This window comes from Rhineura floridana, chromosome 2 (genome assembly GCF_030035675.1).
Source record: "Rhineura floridana isolate rRhiFlo1 chromosome 2, rRhiFlo1.hap2, whole genome shotgun sequence".
Lineage (NCBI taxonomy): Eukaryota > Metazoa > Chordata > Lepidosauria > Squamata > Rhineuridae > Rhineura > Rhineura floridana.
In genome coordinates, this window is record NC_084481.1 from 95295074 (window position 1) to 95317457 (window position 22384).

General features: G+C 44.0%; 1 protein-coding gene across 3 annotated transcripts in view; it reads right to left on the reverse strand.

Moving 5' to 3' along the window:
* Positions 1–22179, reverse strand: part of CARNS1 (carnosine synthase 1) — a 54220-nt gene extending 32041 nt beyond the window's left edge. The window contains exons 1-2 of one of the 3 annotated variants that reach the window (XM_061609524.1): positions 22097–22161; positions 16026–16256 (exon numbers count right to left, since the gene is read on the reverse strand). The gene's annotated coding sequence lies outside the window, so the exon portion shown is untranslated. Of the gene's footprint in view, positions 1–467; positions 845–16025; positions 16257–22096 lie in introns of those variants that run through there. The other 2 variants (XM_061609523.1, XM_061609522.1) reach the window with 2 other exon arrangements.
* Between the last annotated feature and the right edge of the window lie 205 nt (positions 22180–22384).

The window sequence follows — 22384 nt, forward strand, 5'->3', positions numbered from 1 at the left end:
TGCTCCCTCCCCCCCCCCGACCTGATCAATGCCAGGATGATCAGAGCGGGCCCCCACAGAATTCTCTTACGACGACAACTTGCCGCCGCGCACATAAAACAGGTTGCAAAATCCACGTAGTCCGTTATAATCAATGGGAGTCTGGGACTAAAATGAAAGGGAAATTGCAAGCCTTCCGCCCTGTCCTCACCCAGCAAAAACACAATTCTTCGAAACGCGCCGCGCACACACGTGGTCCCGCGCCCTCCCGAGGCTTTCTCTGCCGTCCTCTCGAGCAACAGGCTGCCCTCGCGACCCCCAGCCTTCAACGCCGCCCCCTCCCCCAACTCGGGCCTCACCCCGGCGGGAAAAAGATCCGAGATCCAGTCGGTGGCGGGGCGGGGAAAGAACATAACGTCCCCCAGCCTGACCGGTTTCTCTCTCTCTCTCTGTCTCACACACACACACAAAGACAGTCACCCCATTACCTTGTTGCAGCACGGCAGCAACAGCTCTAGGACAGATGGCGATGGTAAGGCCAAGCGAGCAGCGCAATCCGCTACAATCCGATGACAAGGGCGGGGTGGAAGGAGCCGGGGAATGTCCACGGATTAACTCTGACGGGTTTTATATAGAAACGGAGTGGGCATGCCCAGTGAGGCGAGGCAGCTTATCAACCATCGGGGCAAGGCAGGCAGGCGCTCACCAGCGCCACAGATACCCACAGCCATTAACCAAAGGAGATACGCGCTCCTAGGGGCTGGGAGCGAGAGCGCGTGGAAGTGTGCGGGAGCGTAATGGGCAAGAGGGGGCTGGGAGGATGGCTGTTGAAGGATGGGGAACCGGCATGCAAAGAGGAGGTGGGAGGGATTCCACCCTAGTTGCTGTGAGAGATGGGAGGGCGGAAGGGAAATGCGAGAGATAGGGACGCCCTATTGAAAGAATCCATCCGCTTCCATTATATGCTGCCTATATATGGGGCGATTGTTAACCATTTTGTAGCGCTCTGGACGAGAGCAAAGTGCTTTCTGGCGATGATTATTCAGTCTCGCTGGGTTAGATGTCCTTATAGTGCCCATTTTACAGATGGGGAACCAAAGCAGAAAATGACTTTGCCAAGGGTTGAACAAAAAGATCCTTCGTGGCGCAGAGTGGTAAGCAGCGGTAATGCAGCCGAAGCTCTGCTCACGGCCGGAGTTCGATTCTAATGAAAGGAGGAAGTCAAATCTCCGGTAAAAGGGGTCGAGGTCCACTCAACCTTCCATCCATCCGTGGTCGGTAAAATGAGTATGCTGGGGGAGTAAAGAAAGGCCGGGGACAGAACTGGCAATCCCACCCCATATATATGGTCTGCCTAGTAAACATCGCAAGACGTCACCTTAAGAGTCGGAAACGACTCACACTACAAGTGCGGGGACACCTTTACCTTTTGAAGGTTGAACTCAGTGGCCCCTGTTCCAAGACCTATATAAGACTTCATTAAAAAGAAAACCTATGTACAGTAGGGCCCCGCTCATACAGCAGGTTACGTTCCGGACCCCTGCTGTAAAGCAGATCCCATTGACTCAGAATGGCACCCGGCGGCAAAAAAAACACCGTAAAAGCGGAACAAGTGCTGTAAAGCGGAGCCTTTCTACAATTCACAACCGCTGTATTAGCGGAATGCTGTAAAGTGAAGCGCTGTAAAGTGAGGCCCTACTGTATACCTTTCTTTCAAGAAGCATGTTAGCCTCACAGCAATCCTGTGGGGTGATGGGTGTGGCCTAGTGATTTACCCATGGTTCACTCAGGAGATTAAAAACGGGAATTCCCTAAAGTCTAACCAAACTAGGGTTGCCAGGTTCAATCCCTGAGACTGATCCTGTATCTTTAGGAGAAGAGAAAGTCAGCCAAGGGCAGGTGTTCTTGCAACCCTGTAATAGGAAAAACCACAAGGTGGAATGCTCCCTTCCCCCTGCACAACTCTTAAATATACAAAAGACCTCTTGGAGGCTGGGCCTGGCAACCAAGAGGTCTTTTGTATCTTTAAAAATTGTGCAGGAGGAAGGGAGGATTCCACCTTGTGGTTTTTCCTATTACAGGGTTCCAAGAACACCTGCACTTGGCTGACTTTCTCTTCTCCTAAAGATACAGGATGAATCTCAGGGATTGAACCTGGCAACCCTAGTCTGCACTATGTTAGATACATACAGGCAAAGCTGATGTTACACAGTTTGACTGTGTTAAGAATCCCCGAAACTGAAAGGACTGACATTTTAAACTAGGTATGAGGAACCAGTGGCCCTCCGTATATTGTTGGGTTCCAACACCCATCAGCCCCAGCCAGCCTCCCCAATTACTTGGTATGTACATAGCTAAGAATGGCTGCCTGAAGTATCCATAAACTGCATGTATTCCCTCACACAGTAACTAGGTGACCTTGATCATGGTTACTTGTGACAAGGAATGGATGCTTCAAGTTGCATGATAATTTAAGTTCCACAGATTCCATGTGTCTTTTCCAGTGAACAGAAAAATCTGGGATTTAGGCCCATCCCTCTGCCATTCACAGCTACCCACATTGAAGCTAGTGGTGAAGCTTGAACTAACTGCAACACAGGATATCATATACATATTGCCTAACTAACGTATCTGTTAAGGGTGTGGTCCTTAATAGCTGCAATTTCCTGGCATTTTGAAGCTTGTGTAAACATGGAAAACAGTTAACACAACATGTTAAATTGAAATAATTTTTAAATTGAATTATACAATATTGCGGTGATTATGATAGTGATAAATCATTAAGTTACATAGCACTTCAGAGTGTTTAAAGTGCTCCACATACATTTCTTAGAAATTCTCACCACAATTCTATATTGTATGTTGTGGGCAGCTGAAAGTGCTTTTATAAGACCACCTCCTGAGTGCATGTCAGAGGCATCAGCATCATGTACTGGTAATGATGAAGTACTTTCTTTTCTTTCTGTTTTTCAAAGTTTGTTTGTATACTGCCAAATCTGCAATTCTACCCACATTGGCTTAGGAGTAAGGATGGGCAATTCTTTCAGTCTTGATTTTTCTCAGTTTCTCATTTTTCTAATCTTAAATCCAGTTCTTCACATCAGTCTGATTTAAAACAAATCTCATGAAATTCATTGGTATTTTAGTACAAAGCTGCCCTACTACATATTTTTGTATGCAATGTTGCCCAATATAGACATTTTTGCAAAGCAATTTCCTCTAAGATAATGCATTTTTGTATGTTATTTTCACCAATATATGCATTTATATGCACACTTGATATATGCATTTTTGTACTCATTACTTGGCTGGAGAACTGCATTGCAAAATTTGGAGAATTTCAAAGAATGGCTGAGTTTTATTTAGCATCTTGTGAACTGAATCAAATTCAAACTGAATCAAATTTCTCCCCCATCCCTGCTTGGGAGTAACTTCCACTGAATTCAGTGGGCCTTACTTCTGAGTAGATAGTCATAGGATTAGGCTGCATGACATCATAAGTTCTCATATGCATCCATGTGCAAGCATAACAAGTTAGATTTCTGCAAAAAGACTGACAACATTTCTGTGCTAGAGCGTAAATCACTTTAACTGTTACAACACCCACTAAGGAGCCCAAGGAACTGCACTTTCTCCAAAAGTGCTAGGGTTCTTTTAACAAATCTCAGCATTCAGATAAAATTGCAAATCCAAGAATTCTTCAGGGGGAGCCTGCCTCCTCCTTTTAATGTGTTTAGTATCAAATGTAACTGTACCCAATACAAGTGGTAGAGAGAATAAGCAGTAGCTTTAATCATTGCCATGTATGGGAATTTGTGACTGCTTTTGTTTAGTAAAAGCAGTTACCCACAATAAGTACAGGCAATTAGTGCTACTGTTTCTGTTTAATAAGGTGATTATATGACCTCAGATACAAACATGTTTATGATTGGGAACTTGCTACTTACATAATTTTGCAAAATGTTCTGAAGTATTTTTATCTTCCATATTTAAAAATGATTAGTCTATGCTTGTACATACAGTGGCAATAGTTATATTAAAACAGATGAATAGTTCTACTGTTGTGCATGCACTGGTAACCTCCAGGCTGCATTACTGTAATGCGCTCTATGTGGGGGCTGCCCTTGAGGTTGGTCCAGAAGCTGCAGCTGGTGCAAAATGTGGTGGCGAGACTGCTCACTGGGGCAGGGTATCACCAACATGTCACCCCACTGCTGAAAGAATTGCACTGGCTGCCCATTTGCTATAGGGCCAAGTTCAAGGTTCTAGTCTTGGTGTACAAAGTCCTATACAGCTTGGGACCAGGATACCTGAAAGACCGTCTTATCCCTTATATACCCAGTTGATCACTGCGCTCTGCAGGTGAGAGCCTTCTGCAGATACCATCTTATCAGGAGGTCCATTCCGCACAACATAAGAAATGGACCTTTAGTGTAGTGGCACCTACCCTTTGGAATTTATTTATTTATTTTATTTATTTATTTTGTTACAGTTATATACCGCCCATAGCAAGTAGCTCTCAGGGCGGTAAACAGAATAGGATAAAATACATACATCATAATAATAAAATCACAGAACATATAAGACACAATGAAAACAAAATACAATTAAACAAAATATAAGATGATAAAAAGGATTAGTATTACAAGATTAAAAAGATTAAAATGATTAAAATGCCTGGGAGCATAAGGTGGTCTTTACCTGGCGCCGGAAAGATAATAATGTAGGCGCCAGGCGTACCTCTTCGGGGAGGCTATGCCACAACTCGGGGGCCACCACAGAAAAGGCCCTAGATCTAGTAACCACCCTCCGGGCTTCACGATGGATTGGTACCCGGAGGAGGGCCTTAGATGCTGAACGAAGTGAGCGGGTAGGTTCATAGCGGGAGAGGCGTTCCACCAGGTATTGCGGTCCCACGCCATGTAAGGCTTTATAGGTCATAACCAGCACCTTGAATCTCACCCGGAAGCAAATAGGTAGCCAGTGCAGGCGAGCCAGAACAGGAGTTATGTGCGAAGACTGACTGGTCCTCGTCAGTAGTCTAGCTGCCGCATTCTGCACTAGCTGAAGCTTCCGAACTGTCTTCAAGGGCAGCCCTATGTAGAGCGCATTACAGTAATCCAATCTCGAAGTTACCAGAGCATGAACAACTGAGGCGAGGTCGTTGCCATCCAGATAGGGGCGTAGTTGGGCTACCAAACGGAGATGGTAAAACGCGTTCCGTGCCACCGAGGCCACTTGAGCCTCAAGAGACAAGGAAGGGTCAAAAAGGACCCCCAAACTACGGACCTGTTCTTTCAGGGGGAGTGTAACCCCATCCAGAACAGGATGCACATCCACCATCTGAGCAGGGAAGGCGTTCACCAACAGTGTCTCAGTCTTGTCTGGATTGAGTCTCAGTTTATTAGCTCTCATCCAGTCCCTCCTCTTAAATATTTTGGCGCCTATTGAAGACCTTCCTCTTTCAACAAGCCTTTTAAGTTGAGACCGTATCCCAATCTGCATCTGTGTTGGAATTGCATTTAATATGTTTTTTAACCTTTTTTAAGATGTCTTGAAAGCTTTTTTAAAAAAATGTTTTTAAAGATTTTTTGTTTTAATGTATTTTAAAGTCTGTTTTTATGATGTTTTAAAGTGTTTTTAGTGCTTTTGTTTGCAGCCCTGGGCTCCTGCTGGGAGGAAGGGTGGGATATAAATCAAATAATAAACAAACAAACAAAAAATGAGGCCATTTCCATGACCATGGCTAACAAACCACCAGTAGTAAAAGGATAACACTATATAAATAACTACTTGCCCTGGTACAACTTCAGCTTTCGCAAGTGAATGTGTCTGCAAGCAGTATCTCTGATTTATCACCACCTGTATCTTTATGTTTCAGGTAGAATGATAACATCTCATTTCTCACCCAAAAAACATGCCTGTTAAGAAAACTATTCTCTACATGATGTTTGGTCATATACATGAACCAATACTCTGCCACATGCATGTTTTGTACTGTATGTCTATGCCCATCTTGCACATTTCAACGCTGCATACATGAGCCAATTTCCAGTGTTTTTGGATTCTTGCATATCATATTTTTTCTGTCTGTAAACTTACCAGCGGGATGGGACAGTGTTAATTAACTGTTGGACTGGCTGGACCCCACCCATTCTGAGGGTGTGTTTCCAGACAGGGAGAGATAAAGCCAGGCATGCTGCAGGCAGTGACACAGAAATATCTTGGCAGCAATGACAGAGGTGCTGGCAGCTTGGTTATCAAGAAAAGAAAAGGGAAATGATCTTCAAACATCTTACCCCTCTGAACTTTAGTGTAACTAGCAATTTGGCGCATGGAACAGTGTTAAATAGCAGCTGCTACGCAGAGGAAGGCAAAGTGGACTCTACCAACCATAAGGAAGTGTTTGAGGATGGAGAGAGAGAACCCGGGCATTGCGCAGGTAGTGGCCTGCCCAGCAATGGGCCAGTGCTAGTGGGGGGTCACCTCATGGGGGAGGGGGAGACACAATAGGAAATTATCCCTTTGGTATATCCCCTTCTGGAGCACCATCAGGTGGCAAGGACTGCATCCCCATCAAAGTGGCAAATAGATGGTAAAAGGACCTTGAGTGAGAGGCAGGGAAGTGGAAATCTCCCAGGGAAAGAGATTGGGAGAGGAAAGGAAAGCTCCCTGGGGAGAGCTGGGAGGGTCTGTCATGGGGACAGGGGATTAATAGCTGGCTTTGGCTAGAGAGAAGTACACACACTTGTACAGTGTTTCTACACTTTAGATATCCTGCTGCTCATTTTCCTCTCCCTTTTTTTCAGGAGTCTGTTCATGTTAGATATGTATTATGTTTTATAGTTGCACCTCAGATTAGCAGGTTGGAAACCTTTTAGAAGTCATTCTGGCATGCAAACAGACAAACTAGTCATGAGACTCTGTACAGTAATACCTCAGTTAACAAATTATCCAGGAAAGAAGCTCCTTTTAATAAACTATTTTCTGGGTGTGAGGGCGGTGCACATACTGACATAGAATGTGGCTCCTTGTCTGCTGGATTGTGGCTGCTTTAGGCAGCTCTCTCACATGAGGCTGGAATGGCGCTCCTTGCCAGGTGGTGCAGGCGCCTCCGCAGTAAACAGTGCTTTGGGTGCCCGGAAGCACTGTTTACTGCAGACGTGTCTGCTCGAGTGTAGGGAAGGATGACAGAGAGGGGGGGGAGAGACCAAGCACAGGATGGTGGTGGTGGCTGCCCCTTGCCTGTCAGCTCGAGTGTACAGAGAGGAGAACTGTGCTCAGAGCTTTAGATAGCGATAGCAAGATGCTACACGATAAAAGAAAAAAGGCAAGACAGGCATCCCTGGATGCATTTTGGAAGAAGTCTTCAAGTGGCTTACCTGACCTGGTTGTTTCATTTCAGATGTGTGTATTGTTAGTTCTGAATGAAACGTTTGCTGAAATATGTTGAGCTGCTCTTCTTTATTGTGATGTAGGAACCTATCCCTATACTTTCCATGTTATTCCTACTGTTGGTACCAAAGTTTCTGTTAAAGAAGTAATGTCCAGGAACACATGTACTTTGTTTACTGAGGTATTACCATATTTTACAGGGGTTTTAGAGTTTATTTCTGGGATTATATTGTGTATAATTTTACAGTGTTGCTGAATATGTATTAATTATGTTCATTTTATGCAGTTATGTATTATTTATTGCTAAGTATGGTTTATTATTATGAATATATTTATATAACTGTTTTTTGTAATGAATTGATATATTATATTATGAATTGACATATATTGTTTATTATATTCTGTGTGCTAAACCACTCTGGTCTTTCGACAAAGGTGACATATACAATTTAAAAATAATAAATAAATGCTCACTGTCATACTGAAGACTGCAAAAACTGAGTTATGACTCAGCTTCTGTTTGGTGAAGATGAAGACATTTGGAACTTCCCCTGTTTTAACAGATCAGGTGCGGGGAACTTTTGGTCCTCAAAGGTTGCTGCATTACAAATTCAATCAGCCCCAGCAAGCACGGCCAATGGACGGGGTGATGTGAACTGTAGTTCAACAACATAGACTAACGTTCCCACACTTGTAGCAGATGAGTAAAAGGGATCATGGATTGTAAATTGTATGAGAAAAGGGAACTGATATGTGAAAAGAACGGAGAGATACACTCTATTGAATCTGTTCAGATAAGAACCAGGGAGGATACATAGTGCAAATAACAGGTTTGAAATACCAGAATTTATTGTCCCATGTAAATCACCATGAAGACCAATATATTATAAGGGTATATAATCATATATTTAAATCTAGGGGGTTAACTAATTACTCCTGTATTCTGATGCACAACTCATGCAGTCTGCCATCACCTCCCAGGATGGTTGAATGTGTGGGTCCTGAATTGCACACAAAGCATAGCTGTCATTAATACCAACCCAGGGCATGTGATGTCTTGTGACACCGTTCATAGTTAGGGATGATTTTTCTTCAGGCATTTCCTCCTGGTTTCTGCCGTCTTGGCAGTGGAAGTTGCAGCTATAGCCTAACAGGGTGGGGGTAGGAAAGAATATTATTTGTTTAAATTAATTGATTGATTGATTAATCAATCATGGCAAATAGATCCAGGACTCAGATACCACTTATTTATTAGGTTCTCCATATCTGGCTGTGTTGCCCCGAAATGTGAATTGCCAAAGAAGTCGCCAATATTTGCATTAATCCAGTATTTTTTTAAAAAAAAAATCAGACCACTAACAAACCAACCCAAGCTAATAAAAGCCTGCACATCAACAGGCAAAGTTGACATCTGCATCAGGTCATAAAATGTGTTTCATCAGAGCGTGAGAGACCTATGTGGAGGTGGTTTAGCATAGGACTCACTTTTGTGACATTTCCAACAAATAGGCAAAGAGATCCCTGTTGCTAATCCAGAATAATGGGCTAGGACATTTGGCCAAAGATTGATTAGAGAAAATCTGAAGAGCTCACTCAACTGAGGCATGTGCTTTGGTGGTGATCACCTTTATTATAACAGAGGGACCCTCATATTCTGGAAGATAACAATGGTACCCTCAACAGGAGTCTAGAAATTACACTTACATTTGTTTTGTTGTACTGTACTGCTTTCCCTTCACTCCAACTGCATTCTGTACCCCAGTAAACATCTTTGGTTTACTATAACAGGACAGAAAGTGTTTGTGTTTTTCAATTAGGAAACTGTAGTGAACTGGTAAATCATGGAGGTTCTGAGTCCAGAAACAGTGATCCATGCCTGGGGCTGATGGGAGTTGTAGTCCAAAATATTAATTGGCAAAGGATGACCAACACCCTGGGTACCAAAGTGATATATAAACAATTGGATTGAATTGCAATTGACTTGCGCTGTTGTACACTTCTATTGTAATATGAATTATAGACCAAGACCCAAGGTGGGATATTCAGTAGGTGTGCCAGTATGGCAGCTCTCAAAGTTCAAAGTATTACTGGTAGAAGTGACAGTTATATAACCCCCTGGCCACTTTGGCCATGGGAATAAGGTTTACAGTTTTGCAAACTGCACTCTGCCTTTGCACAAAGTTGCACCCTCTTCAATCCAACCAGCATATTTATCCACAGTGGCTTTAGGGCTCATTCACAACAAAAGAGTCTGAACACACAATATACAGTGATCACAAGAGACTCTTTGTGAAGAATGGAAAATTTGGGGGTCAGTCTTTTTTCAAGGCAAGAGATAATCCAAATTAAGACACACACACTCAAAGCCTTGAGACAATCAGCTTCAGAAATGGTCTACTTGTGTAAACCACACAGAGGTGGTCAGGCACAAATAGCTTTGGGAAGCAAATGGGAATTGCTAAGCTGTACCAGGGACATAATAAAGGCAGTCTGGCCAAAACTGAGAGGAGCTGTACTGATTTTCAGTTTGAATAGAAAAGACTGATTCCCTTTGAAAACAGAGAATGGATGGTTTCACATTGTACTGGCCCAGAAATGTTTGACCCCAGGAAGGAAAGACAATCCAACTCCCAACTTGTGTTGGGAAATCCTCAACCTCTGGGACTTTATCTTGCTAGAGATAAAAAAAACAATTTCTCAGGGAGGAGAGAGGCATGCACAGCTGGAAATGTTTTCACTGCAGTAAGGCTGCTATCACCCAGCTGAACAAGCAAGCTGGCTTTAAATAAGCCATTCTGGTGAAGTAGACAGAGTGTAGATTGGATCAGGGAAGAAGTTAAGTCAAATCCTTGTTCAGCCATGAAGCTCACTGGGTGATCGTGGGCTGGTCACCATCTCTCTCACTCTAACCTGCCTCATAGACTTGTTTATGAGAGTAAAATGGGATCACCCTCATGAATGTCCGCCAAACTCCTTACAGGGAGACAAATTTGATTGATAAATGATAAGGAAAAGTGGCCTATCCAATTAGCTGTAGTGAATGCCTTCATACCTTAGGCTTCATTCAAGCCTGCCTCTCCCTAGCCTTGCATATAGCTATATGGGATTGTGCTCAAAGCTGCCTGTATTTAAGGATCAAGTGTGTTATGCACAATTCCTTTCCTGACCAGTTCTAATTTGTGTCAAGTTATGGAGAAGGCAAAAAATGTTGAAGAATGGAGGCCATCATTATGCAAAGAGCAAGTGTCCCCAAATCTGTCATAAAGCTGGCCTCCTGCCTCAGTTGCAACTGAATACAACAGACACACATAAGTAGTGAATTATTATTTCAATTTTGGCACATTTTCTTCCTGTATTCAATAGTTGTCAGACAGATCCTCTGACAGGTCCTCTAGGGAAAGTTGCCAGCATCCATAAAAGTCAGCATGTTGGCAAGATATACCCAACTAGGCTCTCTGGTGCACTGGGAAACTTGGAATATAACTGGGCTGGATATCAGGTGGCAGCCGTCAAAAAAAACTTATTGCCATCAGAAGCACATCATCTTCCCATCATAAATCTGGATGTTCCAGTATCGTCAGTGCTGCAAGTGATACTGCTGGAGACCAAACAGGACTCACTGATTGGAGAGGGGTCATAGGGGTGAAGAGGAAGGGCACAAGGTTCCACTTTCAGACTCATAATATCAGAGGTGTTACGTGCCAAGCATCCTTCACTCCAATCCTGGCATAAGGGGAGATTGGCTCTATTACAGATGGTCTAAAAGGAATTCAAATCTCAGTTTAAGGATATGGCTCAGGAGATTAGACTCTTTTTCTGTCTCCATGTGCAGCAACCTTTAAAAAATCTTCTGCCCAGCTCTTATAAACACAAACTAAGGATCATGAAACATTGTGTTTGCTAGTCAGATCCTTCATGTCAAAAGGTTCCAGCACAACCTGTTGCTTCTAATGAGATCTAAACAAATAAGTCATTTGCCAAAGCAGAGAAATCAAAGACGAAAGGATCCCTTAAGGCAGGGCTAACCAATGTGGTGCCTTCCAGATGTAGTAGGCTCCATCTCCCATGAATCCCAGGTAGTATAGCCAATGGTCAGGAATTAAGGGAATTGTCATCTATAACATCTGGAGGGCACCTTGTTGGCTACCCTGCCTTAACTAAACTGACCTATATTCAGCAGGCCCTGATATGCATACAGAAGCAGCTTCTTTTGGCCGTTTCCAACAGATGTAGAAAATCAGTTCAGGAAAGATGTGACTGTGATGTCACATGGTTACCACATCTGCCTTTCCTGCCTGCAGGGATCCTGTGCCTTTAAGAGTTGCATGACAGGCAGAAATTCAACAGGTGCAATTTCCTTCAGTATGGAGATAGTGTTGCCGAATATTCACACAACCATATAGCTTTCTGTGGGAAAGTTATTGGAAGGGGTTCTGCCCCCTTTACAGAGCTGCAATTCACAGAGTTTCTTGGCTGGCAGCCATGGCATTTAAACAAGCTCAATACCGATTCAGATTTATGGTACAAATTTCATTCACTCATTCCTTTTAAACTCTGTCTTTCTCCAGTGACTTCAAGTCAGCATACAGGGTTCTTCCTCCACATTTTATCTTCACAACAATCCTGTGGGGAAGATTAGGCTGAGAGATGGTGACTGGCCCAAGGTCACTCATGTAAGCTTCATGGCTGAGTGAGGATTTGAACTTGGGTGTCCCCAACCCTAGTCCAACACTCTGACCACTACACCACGTTAGCTCCACCACACATACATCACATATATGCCCAGGTTAGTTTAACTGAAGACTTGAAGCAACCTTCATTCAGTTAAGGCTGTGTAAATGAGTTATCATCATCAAGCACCTCAACAACTAGGCACTATACGGTAATTATATTCAAAGGAATGGGCCCTGCGTGCAAGTGTATAATCTATGAAGATGAGATCTTAAGAAGGAAAAGGAGGAGAAGAGGCAGAACTCAGAGGCTGAGAAAAGAGGTAGGTTTTCAAGCACTCTTTCAACAACTGCAAAGAGGGAAGGCTGCGTTTGTCAGGAAACAGCAAGTTCCAGAGAAAAGGGGAAGCAGGAGGGAAAAGACGGAGGCCTGAAATAGGGGAAGCAACTCGAGCCGGACTCTCAGCTAAGAAGAAAAATTCAGCAGAGCAGCCAAGAAGGTAAATAAAAAAAAGATGGATAAGGGCCCAAAGAGTGAAGATACTTAAAAACAAGAAATAGAAGCAGCATGCAATGCCGCTTGCTTTCACTCTCAAGGTGGCAATAGTTGGGAAGTTAATGATTCCTGCTAAAAATAAAGGGGGGAGGGAGCTCTGAAAACACAAGCCTCAAAGGCAAGATTCCAGAAGAGCAACAGGGTCCATTCATTGCAGCAAAGACCACAAAAGGCATACCTACATATCAGACTTGTACATCAACTTTGCACCAGTTTAAATGTCATGGCTTTCCTCAAACAATCCTGGGCAGGGCTGGCATATGTGGCTGGAAAAGCTGGGAACCTGCCAATGCCCAAGTACCTGCAGGGGTCCCACTGCTGACTCCCTGGAGTCCCCTGACCTTGCTGCCTCCCCATGCCTGTTCACCTGCTCTCCCTGAGCATGGAAGCCGTGACCAGGGGGAGCAGATGGAGAAGCATCATCATCAACCTGTGCTCTCCCTTTGGGCATTGTGCAGTTTCCGTCCCAAGGGAACGCCAAGCAAAAGGACAGCAGAGCAAGAAGCAAGAAGGAGGTGGACCCACTCAGAGAGGGAGGCCCACTGAAAACTTCTTGCTCAAAACCTGGAACTGACACTGATATGAAAATATTCTTGCAATAACTCTTAAAAGTTTCTGACGACTGGGGAGGGGGTGATTTGCATCTTCATCAGCATGCTAGACAGACAGGTTTAAACACTCCAGTGCTGTAAATACTTTAATCTTTTTTTCTTTTGCTGCCACTGCTAAAATGTGTGGGGTCTTGGAAGACCAGAAAAAAATTGCTCAAGGGACTGGATCATAGGGGTTAGTGCAAATTTAAATATGATTTTTTTTAATGATTTGCTTCTAAAATTATATGCTTAGGTGCATTGTTGCTCACTACACACCCCCATGACTATGTCATGCTCACTAGTGTAGATTGAACATAGCAGGTTGTACACACACAAAAACTATGGAAAGTCAGCTGCAATTCCACATGTAGTTCACAGCAGACGAGCCATTACTGAGTGTGCTAAACGTTACCAGTCTGGAAGCACCCCTAAACAACAACACAAATGGAGACATGAGGTGGTATTCAGTGCTAGTCCTACTCGGAGTAGATCCATTTCAGTTAATAGATATGAATAACTTAGACTCATTAATTTCAATGGGTCTGCTCCAAGTGGGACTTAGCTGAATACAACCAATACCCACCCACGGGTTCAAACTGTTGCCATTCACCTTTTGCAGGCTGGCAGTGGCAGCTGCAGGACCCTGGGGCTAATGGGACAAAGGACAGGGCAGAGCAGCCAACAGCAAGTAGAGCTGGGGCAGGAGGAGCCAGAGATCACAATGGGCAGAGCACACACTGACACACAGAGATAAAGGGGAGGGAGTAGAAAAAGCAACACAAGGGGCTGGAAGTGGACAAAATAGAGAGGTTAAGGGGCAGAAAGAACAAGGCAAGGGGTTGAGAGGGGGCAGAAATAAAGAGGCTGAGGGGTGGAGAGAAAGCTTTCCTGTGCTGCAAGAAAGGACATCCTTTTCTCTCAGTGCAGCAGAACAAAATCATATAGTCTTGTTATGGTTCTCTGCTCCCACTTTCAACCAAAGCAACGCAACCTGCCTGCTGCCCCTTCTGCTGTTTCCCACCCATTCTCCAGTCCAAAGAGGTGTGTTAGCTAAGCTTCTCTCAGAGCAGAACTGCAGCAGCAATATGATCAGCTGAAAGCTTCCTGGAAAAAATCTGATTGGTTCAGAAGAGTAAAACTGGTGGGGAAATTTTGAAGTGTTTGCAAAGGATTGGTTCTGGGTGCTGGTCTGCAACAAACCACTTTATACAAAGTGCAGCAAATAGTTGTGTCCTCCTGATTGGCTAGGTGTTTTCAATTTCAAAGAAAGAAGGCTATTTGGAGGATCAGTGAGTCTCATTGCCCTGCCTGAACACTATTTTCTATGGCAATTGTGGATGGAATTGTGTCATGGGATTCCTGAAAGTTGTGAACTGATCTTTCCTTTGTTTGCATTACTTTAAAATGGGATAGAGCCATTCAGGAACAGGGGTTCTAGAGCACATCTTTCTTTAAACTCATTCCCACAATGGTGAGAAAGCATTTGAAAAACACACAACTGTATCAAGATTACAACGCCATCATACCATCTCTCCTTATTTGAGGCGAAGGGATGATTATTAAGAACAATTAGACCAGCACTATCTTCTAAGTTGTGCACAAACATCATGCTAATGAGCCATCACAAAGGTCCATGGGGTAATGACGTTTCATTCCAGTTTCCTGAAAGGCATTGCAAGCATGTGAAATAGCACAGAGTAATTTACTCAAGGGCAACAACGTCCAAATGGTTTCTTTCTAATTATGCTTTAATTTGGATTCCTGCACTGAGCAGAGGGTTGTACTCGATGGCCTTATAGGCCCCTTCCAATTCCACAATTCTATAATTCTGTGATTCTGCAACCGAAGGAGTTCTCTTGTGGTAAGCATCAGGCTGCTATCCTGTATACACTTACCTGGAAGTCCCACTGAACCTACTTTACATGCAGAGGATCAGGCTGCAAGGGCTTTTTGTTGACATGTTTTTCTGTGGCAGGGCTCCTGTGCCTTTAAAAGCTGCAAAGGCAAAAATTCAGCAAGTGCAGCATCACCTCCATGCCAGAAAGATCGCTGAAACTCTGCCTGCCCCACAACTATTTTTTTAAATTGTATACCACCGTTCATTATCAAATCTTAGGGCTGTTTACAGCATTAAAACAATACCCTTAACATCATAAATTCAAGAACTCAGTTAAAGGCACCAGAAAAACATGGTAACCCTAGAGATGCTGCAGCCATAGAAACAGTGTCAGGGCAAGCAGCAACAGCCACTAGCAACCTTATCACCATTACTTGCCTACAAGTGTAATGAGCTCCCATAGGCATTTCTGTGCTGGAGCCTGGGAAGAATCGTTGTCAGAGAGCAATAGAGGTTGTGCCAAACACAGTATTCTCCATGTGCCTAGTGGGTTTTCTTGCTCCCCAGGAAGTTAGACTAATCAGTCTGGGAAAGATAAGTGCTTTCCCATCAGCCTTGGCAGAACTATGGGGAGTCAATCGTGTCTGAAAATCATATTTGGTCCTCTTACATTGAAGGTCTTCCACTGTCCATAGATGTGCAGAGAATTGATGACAGAAGTGTGTAAAAGTATGCAGGGTTTGGAGAAAGTGGATAGAGAAAGTTTTTCTTTCTCTCTCATGTCACTAGAACCTGGAGACATCTAATGAAGCTGTATGTTGGAAGAATCAGGACAGACAAAAGAAAGTATTTCTTCACACAGCACAGTTAAACTATGGAATTCACTCCCACAAGGTAGTGATGGCCCCCAACTTGGATGGCTTTAAAAGAGGGTTAGTCAAATTCTTGGAGAATAAGGCTATAAAGCACTACTAGGTACAATGGCTATGTTCTACCTTTACTTTTGGAAGCAGTATGACTCTGAATGCCAGTTGCTGAGAATCACAAGTGAGGAGAATGCTGTTGTGCTCAGGTCCTGCTTGTGGGCTTCCCATGGGCATCTGGCTGGCAGCTGTGAGAACAGCATACTGGACTAGATGGGCCACTGGACTGATCCAGTTGGGCAGCTCATATGCTCTTATGACGATGATGCTCCTCCTCCCCACACTCAAGTCTGAGGTTGGAGTCTAGGAGTCAAGCAGATACAACTGAATTAGTCTAACTAGGTGCAAGACAGATTGCAGGATGTTTCCAAGGCTATTGAGACATCAACATCCCCAGTCATAAAAGCAACAGTGACAGTTCTCCCATTTCTGAAAATATAAAATGTACTTGGGTCTTGTCTCAGCATGAGTATGCTGTGGCCCAATGCAGGGGCCTTCCTAAAAAGCCAGTGAGATGTATTGTGTAGAATGTCAGACATAAATAAGGGAAACCTGGATTTAAATCCCCATTACTACTAGAGGGTTGTTTTAAGCATAAAATAGGGAAATCCTATATATATGTTGCTCTGAAGATACTAAAGAAATAAAGGAGCATGAAGTGGAGTTCAGTGCTTAGGTGACACACATGGGTCCATCTCCGAGTCTCCTCCTATTTTGTACTTTGGTAGCAGGATGCATACTTTGACCACCTGTCAACCATGAGATCCTTTCAGTAGCTGGAGATTGTGGGGACTGATCTCAGGTTGCAAAACTAGGGATGAATTTTATCTTGAGATCCTGCAGAGTTGCTGCCCCCATGGTTGGCAGGTAGTCTGATTCAGTACAAGGAAGGTCCTGTAATCTTCATCCTGTTTTTCTTCATATTCACCACAGCCACCAATTCCCTGGTGCTGATTGCTTTCAGCATTTATATAAGCAAGAGAACAAACTGGGCTGATGAAACAGTGATAGGGAGGGCACAGGGAGACTTGGTAACAAGATTTCCTAGGGTTGAGGTATGTGTACCTGATGAATAATAATAATCCCCCACCTAGGGGTGGAATTACCTTAGTATACATCAAAGAACCCATGTGGTTGATTTAGATGGGCAAGGATAAAGTCAATCTCTGTTGGAAATTGTGCCAGTAGGAAATTGCCTCCTATCACTTGCCAGATGAGAATTTCGTTCTCAAAAATCAAGGCAGTCTACCTCACAAGACATTGGTGGGAATGTGATCTTTCTGGCTTGACTGACTGTCCAGTGGTAGTTCACTGGTGGCCCTCCAAATATTGTTAGACATCAATTCCTATCAGTCCCAGCCAGCACGGTCAGTGGCCAAAGATGATGGGAGTTATAGCTCAGCAACATCTGAAGGACCAAAGGTTAACCATCCCTGGCCTACGGTTTCCATGTCTATTTGTAAAATAGAGGTGGGAAACCGTTGTTGTTGTTGTTGTTATTTAGGGATACATTTCCTTGAAGGTAATCTTTTGGGGGCCACATGCCCATGCAGGTGGGGCTGGAGTTACTGGTGGACAGGAGCAGAGCCAAAAGAATGCAGGGCACCTCTTTTATCTCACATCTTCTGTCACCCACTTATCCCCATTTTCCCTCTCCTTGCTAAACACAAGAAATTAGGCCAAGGGCTAAAATGCCCTCACCCCTACTGTAGAAGCCATGGGCAACTGGAGAGGCATTAAGGGCTGTCACAATCATGCCTGCATTGGGGACTGTAGATGACACAACCAAAGGATGACTGCCACGCAGTAAAACAACTGCAGAGATGCAAACTGGAGCACAGAATCTTTAAACCAGGGTGATATGTTATATATTAGCCATTCATTTTATTTCCTGTTGGTTTACTTTCTGCAAATTGCCCGGGGCCTGCAGAGCAGAAAGGCGCACACTCTGGCTTCCACCACCAGCTAGGGAACCAAGGGCCACAGGGAAGCTACACCTTCTGCAACACAGGAAGACCAGCCTGACCTCATCCACTGGCCAGAAAATGAGCAGTTTCCCCCTTCCCTGCCTGAAAGAATTCCACTCCAGTGCTTGATTTCCTCTTCCCATTCCTTTTTCATTGTGTATCAGATTGCAAGCTTGCACGTGGGGATGGCCTTATCTTTTGATATCTGCACAGTGCTTTGAAAAATCCACTTTATGTACATGGATAACAATGGCAATCCAAGTAGTAACGTGTTGTGGAAATGGATTTCTCTCTCTCTCTGAACAGTTTGTAGCTAATCTATTCCCTTTAATAAGCAATAGTTACCGTTAAACATCTCAAACATTCCAGGGCTTGAAAAACTAACCATTCCAGCTGATCTTACACTAGTCATCCCTGCTTCTGCTCCTCCCAGTTGAACTATTTACCTAAATATTCTCAGGACCCTTATAGGCCAGACTCCTCCTGGACCACTGCCACCCCCATCCCCATCTTCCTCTTGCCTTTAGTTCTTAGCATGCAGGCGCTGCCACTTGCAGCAGCCTGTGTGGTGCGGGGGCACCTGAGGCCCTGCAGACAAAGGCAGCTCTGTGGGCCCCATTGGCTGGGAATTGCCTTTATCCTTTGTTTGAAGAAACACTTGTCATTTGTTTCTTTACGCACCAGGCCCTGCTCTGGCTTGTGTTCCTTTCTTTCTTTTGTGTGCTCTCTCTCCCCTCTCACTTTGTAAACAAGTAAATGGATTAGAAAACCCTTACTGGGGATGGCCCCACTGTCTTCCCTGCACACATACCCAATGACATAGAACTGTTTCTCCCCCATCCACATGACAACTGGCATAATCCCACTGGAGACAACAGGCCAAATCTTCAAACAATAACAATTCATACTTGGCATTTATACAGATGTTTAGCATGTTCAGCAATATAATCTCAGTAATTCTTGCAACAAGTTTCTAAGGAAAGCATTCCCCTAGAAGTGTGCCAGAATAAAAAGACCCTTTCCAGCAGCTGACATCTGCCCAACTTCAGAAGGCAGGAGCACCTGAAGAAAGGTCTCCAGTCAGGGTGGCTACTTATGTGTCTTCAAGAGAAAATGCATCACTGAAATGTGGGTCAAAAAAAGGACACGGATTTGCATAATAATCTCCCTATGCTCATGTATATGCAGAGTTGTAAATTTAGAAATAATTACTATCATTTAATTAGAAATACATCTCATCATGAGAGCCAGTGTGGCGTAGTGGTTAGAGTGTTAGACTATGACCTGGCAGACCAGGGTTCGAATCCCCACACAGCCATGAAGCTCACTGGGTGACCTTGGGCCAGTCACTGCCTCTCATCCTCAGAGGAAGGCAATGGTAAACCTCCTCTGAATACCGCTTACCATGAAAAACCCTATTCATAGGGTCGCCATAAGTCAGAATTGACTTGGAGGCAGTACATTTCCATTTCAAATCTCATCACATGCATCCTGACATAATCTCCTAACGATTATGCACACATACACACATATAGACTCCGAAACACACACACAGAGCCCACAGACACACCCACCCCGGGACTCACAAACACACACAGAGCCAGGGGCTCCAAACCCCCACCCCATACATTCACACACACAGAGACACATACACATCCAAGACACCCCCTCAAACACCCCAGGCATTTCCAAACACATACACAGGGACTTCTGAATACACACACAATCCCAAACAGAGGCAACTCCCAAAACATCCCACACACACCCGCAGACAACTTACAAAATATCCCACCCACCTTCAGGCAACTCCCCAAATGCCCCACCCACCCATAGGCAGTTCCCAAAATGGCCCACGAGGCACTTGTTGCCACCCAGTTTAGGCTGGCTGCCGCCTGGCCAAGTTGCTGTGTAGCCCTGCCTCAACCACTTACCCTGCCTCCCATGTTGTTGTCGCTGCTGCCAGCTTACTTGCCCTCCAATGCTCGTTTGCCTGCTCCTGATGCTCAGTCGCCTGCCTGCTCGCTTGTCTGCCCCTGACGCTGGCCCACCTGCTCATTCACTCACCCACTTGCTGCCTGCTTGCCCCCCAACCCTCGCTCACTCGCCTGTCTGTCATCCTTGTTTCACTAGTTCATCCCCCCCACCAAGCCCCTGTCCCCTCACCACCCCACAGGAACCCACAATTCCCAACCCAACCCACTTGCCTCCACTGTTGAGTCAGTCATCCTTGTGTTTTGCCTTCCCTGCCGCACCCCCAACTTTACACTGTGTGATGTCATGACAGTGTGACAGCGTAACAGCTTACCTTTCCATTATAAAGATATATCTTTAGTAACATTTATTTATCTTATAAGCAAAACCCTGTTTATTTTCACGTCCAATGCATAGTATATATTACGTATTAATTTTAATTGCGGGTACTGCACTTTTAGTGAAAGTTTGGATATCTTGTTTTATCCTGTTATAGTTTATGGACTAACACAATAAATGCTATTCCATCCTATTCCATCTCATGATAGTGGGGAAAACTGTAGCCAGATGACCCGTCTAAATCGCCTGTCCAGGTGCTAACTGTTGATGGGCAGTGTCAAGGCCCCTGTTCTTCCTTCTTATCAATCTTTATCTTTAAACCAGACTTGGACCAGACAACCCTTCAAATAGAGATCTGCCTCTGTACAGTAGGACATATGACGACCCTGCTTCCAATGATCTTGGAGGTATATGTGGAAAAATGTGATCCTGCAGATACACAGATCACACATTGTTGAGGCTTTAAACAGAAACACCTGCACTGTAAACTGTACTTGGAAATGGACTGGAAGCCAATGAAAATGTTTCAAAACTGGTATGATGTGGGTAACTTCTCTACACAGAGTGCACATAATAAGAATGGAACCACACATCTAAGAGATACCAAGAGCTGATCAAGTTCAACTCCACCACAGAGAACACACTGGGTCACAGAGAGGTGTTTGAGAGCAGATGAGGCTATTACCTTGTGAGGCAAGACACAACCTGGTCACATGTTGTCAGCAAGGCACAACTACACAAGGTCATCATTAGCCAGCCCTTATCCAAAGACAAGTGGCACAGCAGGTGCACATTAAAATTTCTCCACTCATATGCCAGCCATCTCAAATTAACTTAAATTGTACATGTCAAACAGCCACAAGCTTGTCCTGGCACTTATTTATCCTCCATTGTTTGATGTTAAAGAGAAATGCTCTGGCTTCTTTTCTTTTCAGTGTGAATAATCAAGTCAAAAAGCAAATGAAAAAGCCCAAAGAAAGTAGCTTTGTTTATAAGCCACAATCTGATTCTTCTGATCTGATTTCAGGCATTTCAATAGAGCTAATGAAACCTAAACTGGTTGTGTAACTTGCAATTCCCCCTACCTGCCCTGCCTTTACTTCTGCCTCAGCAAATACAGTATAAAAGGTTTAACAACACAGGGCTTGATTTCCTCTCCACCTGGTTAACCTCTGAAGTTAAGAAAGATTCTTGCCTTCTCCCCTGTAATCAGGCTGTGTGGTCCTTTTCTTTCCAAACAACTTGAAAAAACAAAGACATGCTCAAAGTTAATAGACTCTCAAGTCTAGAATAATACTTCTATGCAGAAAAAATAATTATCAGTGTGGTGAAATCACAGCATATTAATACAGCATATTAATGTCCCTCCAACAAAGCTAGGTCAAGGTTTGAGGGGCCCTGGGAAAGTATCCTGTTATGAGGCCTCTCCTCTGTCAAGGGGCTTACCTGGCTCTGATGACAGAATTTTAAGCAGAATTAGGTGGCTAGGTATAGCCATCCCCCACATTTCCCACAATTTCTCAGAGAGACACTGGTTATGGGAAATTTAAATAGTGGCCGTCAGATCTTAAAATAATTAAACACGCATTCACCAAAAGAAAAACATAGGGTTTTGGTTACTGTAGCACTATACAGATTTCCCTGTGCCTGTTTTCACCTGAAAGCAGTGGTCTGGAACTCTGCCAGCACTAACTCAAGCATAATTACATAAGCAGAAATTCTGTCGTTTCCTACATTCTGTATTTTCACATTCATTTGAGGAGCACGGGGCTTTTAGGCAGTGGGAAATTCTCCTTATAATTTGCTCGTACAAACTTTTTAAAAGGATGCAACAGAAGACTGAAATCTGGAAGAAACAAACTTTACCTTACTTATACTGCAAGTGGAGTCAAAACAGTTTCTGCCATAGGTTTCCGTTTTCTGCTGGTGTTCCTCAGAAATGCTTCCCTCTATCAACCCACGCCTAGAATACTTGGTTCCTACTATCATCACACTCTCTATCCCTTCATATCAGGTCTTTCTCATTCTGCATACACATGTTTACTAGGAAGTAAATGCCACTGAGTTCAATGGGGCTTACCTCAAGTATGTGTGTACTGTCTTTTTGGGGCGTGGAGGAAGGACTATTGCAGTCAGCCTGGTAGATAATTGGAA